The sequence below is a fragment of the Leptonychotes weddellii genome, chromosome 8 (genome assembly GCF_054177405.1).
Source record: "Leptonychotes weddellii isolate Sample4059 chromosome 8, ASM5417740v2, whole genome shotgun sequence".
In the NCBI taxonomy this organism is placed as follows: Eukaryota; Metazoa; Chordata; class Mammalia; order Carnivora; family Phocidae; genus Leptonychotes; species Leptonychotes weddellii.
In genome coordinates this window covers 92108031-92119077 of record NC_138376.1, presented here as the reverse complement: position 1 = coordinate 92119077, position 11047 = coordinate 92108031, and positions in this window count along the sequence as shown.

The window sequence follows — 11047 nt, the reverse complement described above, 5'->3', positions numbered from 1 at the left end:
GAACAACAAGGAGTTGTGACATACAGCCTTTGCTTGATGGTTTTTAAATTTATATTTTTTAAGTTACTCCTGTCAGTTCCTTTTCAAAGCTATTACTGGTGCCCATTAAGAGTCAAATGAGAAGTGAACTGTCTGTACAAGGATCAATTTCTTGTTACACACACACACATAAAGTCAATCAACTTTATGATGTTGACTAAAGTTAGACTTTAAGGGGATTCCATCAAAAAATATCTTTGCAACTTCCCTCCATTCCATTGGAATATATTCCATTTCATATTGAAGTTTATCTTACACAAGTTAGTTTTTTTTTTTTTAGATTAAATACTAACTGGATTACAATGAATCAGACTCAGATTTAGTGTTCAGTACCACCATAATACATGATGCACAGTAATCTAAGCTGTTATACATTAGAATGGGAGGCAAATAATATTGTGTTTTAGGAAAGTGTTGTGCAATTCCTAGTTCATGCCAAAGCATAGAAAAGAGAAGAAAGGATTATGTAAATAAATATTAAATATGATCTAAGTCAAGGTACAATGAACAAAATTAAAAATCACTTATCCCCATCCTCATCCTGAATCAAAACAGAAACATTTTCATATGAAAATCCTAAATTTAAAAAAAAAAGAGAGAGCAAAAATTCCAACATCATTTGTACCATCAAGGCCTCAAAGATCAAGGTTTTATAGATATAATACCCACGTTTTATAAAACCGTGATATTTTCAGTAATATTCAGAGAATATTACACAAAAAGCTTTTTTACCTTTTGGTAATAATATGTATGGATGTTATTGGATCCAGGCAGTCATACTAATTAGCAAGAGAGTCTTCCTTTTGAATAGATTAAGTTCTGTAAGTGAAAAATAGATATTTTAAAAATATTTTAGCAGAGCAAATTTTCTTTTATTGGACCCCTGATATTTTAAGATTCTTAAGCTATTTACTAAAAATCTGATGCTTACTTCCTGCCTTATGTATAATCAGTGACAGATTTCTAACTGGTATTAGAGGTGTTTACTACCTCAATCTACATATTTACGAATACAGTTTGGTTTATACATATTCAGTTGTTCTTATACTTGGATAGCTGTCTCCATAATGTTGATTTACAGGTGCACTGATAAAGAAATATGTGCTTGAATATAAATCAAAGTAACACATGATTTAAATATTAAATTTCAATTTTAATTGCAAGTTTGTTTTCTGGTAGCTTTACTTATTTAATAGAAACGTAATTTACAAAATGGCAATATGCCTGTGATTTTATAAAGTTCAGTAAGGATAAGTTAAAAGAAATTTAACTAAAGAAATCTTGGGAGAATGGATACCTGTATAAGTCTACAAAAAAAAATAAAACAGTGGTTACAGTGAATCAGGAGCTAAACTTTAATCACAGAAAATTAACAGTTCAAAAAACAAAGAAGAATAAGCATGACATTGAGAGACGGTGAAAAACAGAATACTGACAGGGCTCATCTTTCAAAGGTCTAGGTAAACCTTTGTTTCCATGATTTCTGTAGTGATTTTTTTTTTTTTTTTTAGAAAATGTAAGACAATATTGTCTTATCATCCCAGGACCTCACTATCATTGACTACTCTTTTTTATTCAAAAAAAAAAATGTTAAGTTTTAAATAATGCTGTATTTACCTTCTACATTTTGGGAATGTGCTACCTGTTTTAACCATTTCTCACAATTTCCCCTTTCCATTTTTATTTTTCCTTTCATATCTCTGCTTTCTTCCTGAACACCTCATATAATTCTGATCACTCACAACCTTTAATGACAGTAGACCTTCAGAAGTCTGTTTCTTGACTTTCTCCAGTCACTGAAACAGGCTGTTAAGATTGTCAAATAAAGATACAAGATACCAGTTAAATTTGAGTTTTAGATAAACATGAATTTTTGTTTCATATAAATATGTCGCATGCCATATATGAGATACACTAATACTGAATGTAAGTATTCCTTACTTTTCTGAAATTCAAGTTTAAGCTGGAATCCTTTATTTTATTTCCTAAATCAGGCAACCCTACCACTGGGCCATTGTCACAATGCAGTGTGGAATTGCCACTTACAGCAGACTCCAGTCATGACACATATTTATGAATTACTTTGCCCCAGGGGAGGTTGTTTCAGATGATGATCTTCACTGTTCTTCAAAAGAGGCAGGAGTGGTGGCAAAAATCAGAAGCACCATAACTCAGTTTCCCATTTGGGAGTTCAAACTCACCTTGAAGGAGTTGGTTAATTTTTCAGCAACTTAGATGAAACTTAGGGTAAGTCTCATGACATTTCCGTTTTTGTTTGTTTGTTTTTAAGATTTTTACCTATTTATTTATTTGAGAGGGAGAGGGAGAACACAAAGGGAGAGGGAGAATCAGACTCCCCTGCTGAGCAGGGAGCCCGATGTGATCATGATGTGATCTCAGCAGGACCCTGAGATCATGACCTGAGCCGAAGGCTCACCCAGGTGCCCCATTTCTGGTTATTTTTAAGTAATCAAAAAGTTTTGGTGATTTCTATTCACAAAAAAAGCAGTTTTAGTTCAGTAATTACTATGTCCAGTCTAGAATAATGATCAAATGCCTATAACTTTTTTAATTTATGAATTTAATTTATGAATTAATTTAATTCACTCCTTCTCTAGCACAGGCCTTCAGAAGACTACTCTCCTGAGGTGGAGAGCTTCTCCTCTATTTGCCATTCAAAAATCTACCTCTGGTTTCTTTGGTTTGGATGCAAGTGGAGAGGGAACAGTGGAGGAGAAGAAGAGGAAGTAAGGGGTGAAACATTTATGAATTTTCCAGGACTAAATGGTCTGGTGTTGGCCCCTCTGGGCTTGACATGTATTCTAACTAGGCACTTTAAAGGACACTTTGAGACTCATCACTTGATATGGAATTTCTAACTTTAAGCTCAGTCACTGGGGTCTCCATCTGCCTAGTTTTTGTTTTTGTATTTTGTTTTTGATCTATCTTTTTTAGCACTACACGAGCCATGGTCCCCTCCTGAGTTATTTTCTGCTGGGTTCTTTCCACCATTCTAGGTGGTCTTTTTGGAGAGCAATGGAGTAGCTATAATTACTGTCTTTTAGATTCTCATGCCTGAGTCATTATCAGTCCACTCTGACCCACAGCTCCAAGGATCACAATATAAGCTTTTTCCATGAGCGCAAGGAGCCCCAATTACTTGGCCTGAGGTGCAAAAAAGCCACCTCACCCTGCTCTTTGCCTATGGTGGAACTCAAAATGCACCACATTTTCTTACCCCAAATCTTTAGACCCTTAATGTGGATGAGGGAAAGTAACTGTAAAAATATTTTTTGGGACTGTCCTTTGCAAATATTGAATTAATACCCTGCATTGGATATGAAACAATTGCTTTCTATTTCCTAGACACCTTGAGTGAAACTAAGACAAAGGCAAAGACTTTGGTTTAAAAGGTTTAATTTAACATACTATTATGAGTTTAATAATGGTTTAATTTAAATATACTATTAAATGCATTTACCTGGATTCTTTGACATTCTTAGAATTAATAGGTAAAAGTTCTGGATTCGGGTTAAAATTATCAACTAAGACAATGTCCTTGGACACAAACTGTCAACTAAAACAATGTCATTGGGCACAAAGCAGATTGCCACTGATCCATGATGTAGTCAAATTAAAATGTATATGGATGTCCTCTGCTCATTTCTGAACCAGTGGCTTTGTCTAAATAGTGAAGACTGAAATATTTTATGGATTAATGCTTATATATACACAGACTGTTTTCTAAAGAAAGGATACTTAGATGCGGGTCATAATATGTAGGTCAAGACTTGATCCATTTACCCTTTATTCTAGGAAAGGGAAAAATTCAGAGAGTAAAAATATCAAATAGTGCATTAGCATTCATGGAAGGATGCTGGCATTAATAAAATTTACAATGTTTTTGAAGAGAAGTAATGAGAACTTCTCTGCAGCTTTAGTAGCAATGTATAACACAGCACAATGAAAAATGGTATTCTTATTTTCATGCATGACCTGCACTAGAAGTGTTAATCCTGTGCTAGACCCTATAATTCTCCCAACTGTTTAATGTGAAGGAAAAATGATATCTCATGTCTTTTATAGATAGATCATATATTTTGGGGAGTCTAGAGGTTGGGAGAATCTATTCATGTATTAAAGAGCAAGGGCCATGGGGCAAAATCCAGCTGTTTTGCCATTGAACAGGATATTAAACAATGGATTATTCTATCAAGTTCTAAATTTAAGAACATATTCTGCATTTAAAAATAGATTAAATTGTAAAATTCTTAAAATTTGATCATGCTTACCAAAGATTCGACAATTAAATTTTTGAACATATTTAAAATAGTCAAAGCATTTGCCAGTAGTCAAAAGTTTTTACATAATGTGAACTTAGAGGGTGGAAAGTATCTCTGAGTGGAAAAGAAAGTCATATTTTTAAATAAGAGATGTTAGTGTTGAGAGACCTAATATAGGACTTGGAAGCTGAATGTGCTTTGTATCATTACTATGCTGAGGACAATAAAAGGTCATTTTCAGAATCAGGGCAGGAAGTCAAAGCATCAACAAGACTATTTAGAATTACCCAACATATCAAGAAGTTGAATGGGATATAGAGGTCATGAAGAGTTTGCAATGTGAATGGCAGATGGGCAGGATGATCTGAGGAAAAGGAAAAGAAATAGGACAGATATTGGAATTATTGTGGAGAAAAGAATAAGGATAATGGACAAGATGTGAGGTGTCAAAGGGTGCATGTAGCTGTAAGTTCTTGAATTCTCCCTCAGGCCCTCAGATGAGAAGGCTGCCTTGTTTGGAGCTGTGGTAGATCTGGGTAGCAGCAAATTTTCTAAAAGATTATCTCTATTTTTTCCAAATATAGAGGGAATTTAAATTGGTGAATATCAACATTGGATGCATATTAGATCAAACTGGGAACTTTTTAAGAAGCTTTGATACATGGGTCTTACCCCTAAATATTTTGATTTAATTGTTTATGAACCCAAGTATCAGTATTTTTATGAAAGCTCTTCAAGTGATTCTAAGGGGATTTAGGTTGATAACCACTGCTCTAGATGAGAATAAAAGTGGATGTGAAAAATATCTTTCAGTGGACAGATAAAACACAAACTTAACTGTTGGCTACCAAGTCTCTGATAATACCTAGGAAGTATCTTCTTTCTTCAGGATGAGTGCTAACATAAAGTCCATGAGGCAAATGTGTGAGAGAGAAACTCACCCCAAAGTCACCTCAAGCTTTATTATTTTAAATACATCCATACATGAATGCCAGATAAAGATCAGAAACTCAAATTCCCACAAGAAGCCATTTGGGAAATTAATAAAGCAAGCAGCCTATGAATTGGTGGAGTGGCATTAACTCTGAACTTCAGTGTGAAGGAAGCTCTATAATGGTGCATTCTGGAAACCACAAAAGGGAACCAACTACCCAGCTCCCACTGACTGTAGCCATCCATATTGCTACACATTTTTATTAAAAAACAAAAAAAAAAGTCAGGTCTTGAATTTTTATGTGAAAATTCCCAGTGGTTGAACATCAAGAAGAAATTCAATGTTTTCTGAATACCAATGGTCAAACACTTCTATAGGCTTTGTGTGGCCTGGGAGATACAAGTTTGAGACCCTGCTTTACATTTATCTGTGTGTCTCAAAGAGAGGCCCTTGTCTACAATGCCTCAGAATTACCCTAGACTCCTGAATTTGCTGAGATGCTCCCAGCCTGCTTCCATGAGCACCCTTTATCGCTCTTTATATTCACAATCCTTGTGATTTTTTTCAAAAGGTTTAAAAGTTTGCAATTCAATTAGGTAGTTGTTCTTTTTATAAGGTTAAAGTATGTCCCAGCTTACACCTCTTGTTTTAAAATGATTTCTAAATAGTGCACCCTTTCACTCTCAAAAGAGAAAGTTGCAAGGATAAATTATATGGTTATTCATTTATATATAGTAAGTCAAATAATAGCAACAACAACAATAACCAATTGTGGGTTTGGTGTTTTGTGGTTTTTCTACTTATTTGATTAAATTAGCTAGATATTGTGACTCTGAATACTACAGAAAGTGAAGGCCAACCTATTTTTCTTCCATATTATATGGAAATGTATAATCAAAAAATTGTTTAAAATGGTCCCTTCAGGAGTTGGATCTTAATTCAACTCCCCTTGAACATAGGCTGGACTTGGTGATTCATTTCCACCAAATAGAGTATGGAAAGTTAAAATTTATCAAGTACCACCTTAACCAAGTGATCAAGGATAAGATCACCAGTATAAGTAATGTTGATATCATCTATTCTCTGATATAATGGGATGAAGAGGGCACCTCACCTCTACAGCATGTAATCATAAGAAACATCACACAAAGTCAAATTGATGTACATTCTACAAAATACCTACCTGGTAATATTCAAAGTGGGAAGGTCCTGTAAAAGAAGGAAAATTAGAGAAACTGTCACAAACTAGAGGTGAGTAAGGAGATGTGATGATTAAATGTCATGTGGTATCCTGGATTAAATCCTGGAAGAGGAAATGTAGAAAAATGGGTGAAATACTGATAAAATCTATAATTTAGTTATTAATATTCTACTAAAGTTAATTCCTTAGTTTTGACAAATAAGCTGTGGTTGGTTATGTAGTAGGTTAGCATCAGGGGAATCTGGATGAAAAGAATAAGCGAGCTCTGTACTATCTTTGTAGCTTTTCTGTTACACAGAACTTATTCCAAAATGAAAATTTTATTCCTAAAAGATTATACTCTAATAGTTTTCAAACATAGGAATATGCTTAAAATGATTAAGCTGCAGACATATACTTGAATTTTACACTACCTATAACTTAACCTTCAGAGCAGACAGTAATGATGTTCACTGAAAGAAAGCATGTTTTAAACTGTTAATGCTCAGCACCGTGTAGTTCAGAGTAGTTGCTAAGTAAACACTTGTTACATAAACAAATGGATCATGTTTGGTTTCTGTTTAAGTTGTAAATTCAACACTTGGGCCTTTACCTGTCATATATCTATATAATCTGGAGCACTAGGCTTCATTCAAAAGGTGTGGTTAACTACCAGAAACAAATAGCACTCTTCTATATGAATTACCCTTTACTTAAGCCTTTATGAAAATAAGCTAATAAGCAAAGTAATATTAAGGAACATAGTGTTTAGAGGTGAATATAAAATCCCAGAATTAGATTTAAACAAATGAACTAAGTATATGGACATCTTTTTCCACAATCTAGGCTGATAGATTTATCTCCAGGGATGAAGGAGGTGATTATTTTTAATAATTTATTATTCCTATTTTGGAATGAATCCCATAGAAAGGTAACTCTGCCTTGGGCCTACTTGATATTAAAATATAAAAATATAAAGTATAGCAACAACTTTCTTTGTTTCAGCTGTCATAGGCTTTTAATAAGTAAATAAAATACTTTAATAAAAGTAAAGCTTTGAGTCACAATTTCCCTCTGGACTTGCTCTCTTTTTTTTTTTTTTAAAGATTTTATTTATTTATTTGAGAGAGAGAGAGAGAGCACGAGAGGGGGAGGGTCAGAGGGAGAAGCAGACTCCCCGCTGAGCAGGGAGCCCGATGCGGGACTCGATCCTGAGACTCCAGGATCATGACCCAAGCCGAAGGCAGTCGCTTAACCAACTGAGCCACCCAGGCGCCCCATGGACTTGCTCTCTTTATGAATGACAGAAATAGGGAATTTACAAACATGTAATACATCAGCAGCTGGACCTTCCTCCCTCCTATCACTGTTTTGTTGTTGTTGTTATTGTTGAAACAAATATGAACTTAACTTTTGGGAAGGGAATTGATAAGACCTCTTCCAATTCTCCTTTAATTTTTTTATCTCAGGTTTATGTTTTTGATTGTTCTTTGTGAAATGAAATTAACATTGGATTTTTCAATCCTTTTTAGACACTATTTGCAACTTACCTCTAACATAATTTGAAATTATGAAGAAAAGTCTTCCCAGAGTAATTTGTATTTTTCACATACAAACCATTTTTAAGCAGTTATGATGAAATTTTTGCTTTGTATGTTTTTCTAAATTTGCTATGTTTTATCAAATCCAAGATACAATTTTAAGTCATGAAAACAAAATGTCTGGTTTCTTTTAAAGCCAGTGTGTCAGCAAAAATACTCAAATTGCAATAAAATTAAAATTGTTGGGCTAACAGCAGAAAGGAACCTATTCAATGCTAATAAAGCTATTAAGGTAAGGAACTCAGTATTTCGACATTCTAAAGGAAACTATTATGTTACAAACATGCAGCATCATTTTAACTGAAAACTGAAACTCCCAGGTAACTTGTTCACAGCTGTAAATTAAGATTCCTGAGATGGGGATTGAGAAAGTAGATACCAAGAAGGTATGTAGTGCCAAGAAGTCTTTCCTTATGGACATGTAATGGGTTTTGAAGTCCAAAAACAGTTTGTTGTTTTGTCTTATTATTTAAAGTTAAACCTCAGTACAAACAAACGAAAAACAAAGAAAAAGAATGTTTTGAGCACAATCTGAACTTCTGAAGATCAGCTTTGAGGATACTCTAAAAGAAAAGACAAAATTAAATCCCAAGAAGAGTTTGGCTCACAGAGATCTATGGACTCTCATTGAAAAAAGTTGCCATCAACCCACACGTCCCCCATGAATGGGCCTCGTCTCTTTAGCTCCCAAAAGCCCAAGAAGAAACTGGGTGGCTAGATGTCCTCATTGCCCAAATGTTGAGAGAACAAGGAGACAAGGGAACAGTGGGGATTGTTGCATGTACCTCAGCAGGGGAATAGTGTGATCTGCTGCATCTACACTGCAATCCCTAGAGACAGTAACATTTCACCTTCCAAACCTGGGAGATAGCCACCACTTAAGGGGAGCAACAAGATCTGTGAATCCACAAAGAAAAAAGACAACACATTTAGGTTTCATCTGTCAAAGTGAGGAAATTTAGAACAAACTATATACATCCAGTGTATACAGTGAAACTATAGAACAAACTATATACATCCAGTGAAATAAGATTGTGAGGGAGATAAATAAAAGGCTGAATAAAAAATACATATTTTAGGGCGCCTGGGTGGCTCAGTTGGTTAAGCGACTGCCTTCGGCTCAGGTCATGATCCTGGAGTCCCGGGATCAAGTCCCGCATCGGGCTCCTTGCTCAGCAGGGAGTCTGCTTCTCCCTCTGGCCCTCCCCCCTCTCATGCTCTCTCTCTATCTCATTCTCTCTCAAATAAAATAAATAAAATCTTAAAAAAAATACATATTTTAGAATCATTTCAGTGAGTCAGAATTAAGTGTACAGTTAAAAGAACTTTTTGGAATCTGAAATACAATTCCCTAATAAACAATGAAATAATTTAAGGTAAAGAGAATTAATTTTGAGTTCTAAGTGGCCTAAAATATCAAGTGCAAAACATATCTTGGAGTGCTGAGGTAACAACATAGTGGAAAAGATAAGAAATATGGATACTGGATCCAGGAGACCAGAGTTCTGGAAAGAAGGAAAAAAAAAAAACTTGTGGCGATATTAAAATCCAGAAACTGCTAAAAAAAAGATCAATAAAATTGTAGTTAATAAGAGTTTATTGTGCATTGAACAGTTCATGAACTGGGAGTCTTCAAAGCGACAGTAAAATGAAGCTCAGGGGCATGTTATTAAAGGACAGCTTGTATGCGTACTGGAAAGTATGAATCTTTATAATGATTAGTTATGGCATTGGGGTTTTTCCAGTGACAAGGGATTGGTCAAAAGTGGTTATCTTATGCCATTTTTGAAAAGCAATTTAGGTTTTGTTTATGATTTTCAGAGGCATTTACAAGAAACAACCCAAGTTAAGTTTTGCTTATGTTACAGGATATGCTAAATTAGGTTTTGCTTAACTAGTTTTGTCTGCTTGGGGAATTTTCAAGTCTGGTTTCCATTTTGTATTTTATTTTAACAGAGGTGATAATTAAACATATAATGAAAGTAATTTTGTCTGAGCCAAATAAAGTTCTAAGCCTGTGGTTTGAATACACCTGGGCATAGATTGTGATATTCTAAAAATGCAATCATCTTCTTCATCATCATCATCATCATCGTGCTACAGAGTCTAGAGAATTTAAAACATTTCTGCAAAATCTTTGGCATTTCTCTCATTAAAAGGTGACTTTAATTCCCCTCCTTGTGGGTGTAGGGATGTAGGTTGACCTTAGGAATTTGCTTCTAATTATTAGAATAGGTTAAGAGTGGCATTGTGTGGCTTTTCATGCTAGATCATAAAAGGCCATATACCTTATGCTTGGCCTCTCTTTTCTTTCTCTCTTTCTTTTGGAACGTGTGCCTTTGAAAGTAGGAAGTCCAGCTACCATGAAGCAGCCATTCTAGAAAGAAGGTATGGGGAGTCTACATAAGGATAGAGGAAGGTGCCTAAGGAGGGGCTCTTCTAGACTCTTGTTAGAGTTTTCAAATTATCAGCTTCCAAGAATCAATAGGTGGGTGAGTAAGCCTTCCATTACATTAGCCCCCAGCCTTCCAGAAGCTCCAGGCAATACCAAGCAAAGCAGAGATGGGCTGTCCCTATTGAACCTTGCCCAAAATGCAAATTCATTAGTAGAATAAATGTTGTTGCTTTAGTTTTGGAGTGGTTTGTAATACAGCTATAGTGAGTAGAACATGAATTTCTAAGGATGATTTAATAGGCAGTATTTAAGAAAATAAATCAATGACACTACCCAAATGACAAATGAATCAGAATGGGGACTTTGACATAGGGAAAAACGTGAGCAGTGAAATATATATTCTGCAAATATACAGTCAAGTATACTTAAAGGTATCTTTTCTAAGAATGTGCTAAATAGGACTTTAGAAACAGAAAAATGTCACTGTGAGTGACACATCTGGATACCTAAGAGTTGGAGGGGGTAGGAAAATACAGAGAAAGAAAGCTTTCTAAGTGTTTCAGAGAATGAGAAGAAAAGAGAGAGGAGGAATAGAGGGGGGTCAATGAAAATATC